A 1,018-nucleotide genomic window follows, 5' to 3' on the forward strand; every position below is an offset into this window, starting at 1 on the left:
ATTTGGAAAGGGCGTCTTTGCAGAGGTGATTAAGTTCATTTGGCTATTTTCAAGTTCAGTTGGACGTTGAAGAGACACAAATAAAGACATTTTAATTTAAAAAATTCACATTTGACCTTTATTACATAACCATTCCTCAAGATCGAAAAAGTCTTTTCAATAGAACTTCACATGACTTAGAAGTTTTAAGGTGTTTTTTTTTAAATTTAGTGTCATGGCTTATTTGACAATGTTATTGATGTCAAAAACGTATTCTCTATAACTATAACTCTGGGAATCTGAGCATGTGAGTTCTGTCTTGGCCATCACACTGGGAAGCCTTGGGCAGGTCACTTCCTCCTCGGAGCATTCAGTACTGCTGTCGAGCTATCAGTGGTTCCCAAGCACCCACAGACATAGGGATCATCACCTTGCTGCAAACACAGATTTCTGGGCCCCATCCCAAGCTACTGAATGCAATAATCTAACATTGAGGCCAGGAATCTGTATTTTTAATTAACCAGGCAATTACGATGCATAGTTTGGGAACTACTGGATTTGATGGCCTCTGGGTTCCTCATAACTCTAAAAATGTGATTTTCTGATTTCTGTTTCTTCTATCACTGTTTGTCCTATCTCTGCTACTAGTAAACAGAACCGCAAAATAAACAATAAAAAAACCCAAGACCATGCTTTAATCATCTTTACATCCTTTCAGCACTTACATAGTTGTGTGTTGCAGGCACTCAATAAAAATCTGAAAAATTAATCAATGGCGATTAAACAAATGAATGTTATTTTATGTGGATCCCAATCACCTAGGAACAGAGAGATTTATATAGAAAGAAAATATCTTAAACTTTTACCTGATATAGTCTTGCACTCCCTGTCTGTCCTACTACCTACTTCAAATAATGGGTTGTGGAAATGAGGTTCATGTATATTTAGAGACCCAGTAGGAAAGCGGTTGAGATGCTTCTGTGGGCTCGATTATCCTGCAGTATTTCCCAGTGGTGTTGATAACTAAGAGAGGCTCATG

Source organism: Ursus maritimus, unplaced genomic scaffold (assembly GCF_017311325.1).
Source record: "Ursus maritimus isolate PB19 unplaced genomic scaffold, ASM1731132v1 scaffold_21, whole genome shotgun sequence".
NCBI classification, from domain to species: domain Eukaryota; kingdom Metazoa; phylum Chordata; class Mammalia; order Carnivora; family Ursidae; genus Ursus; species Ursus maritimus.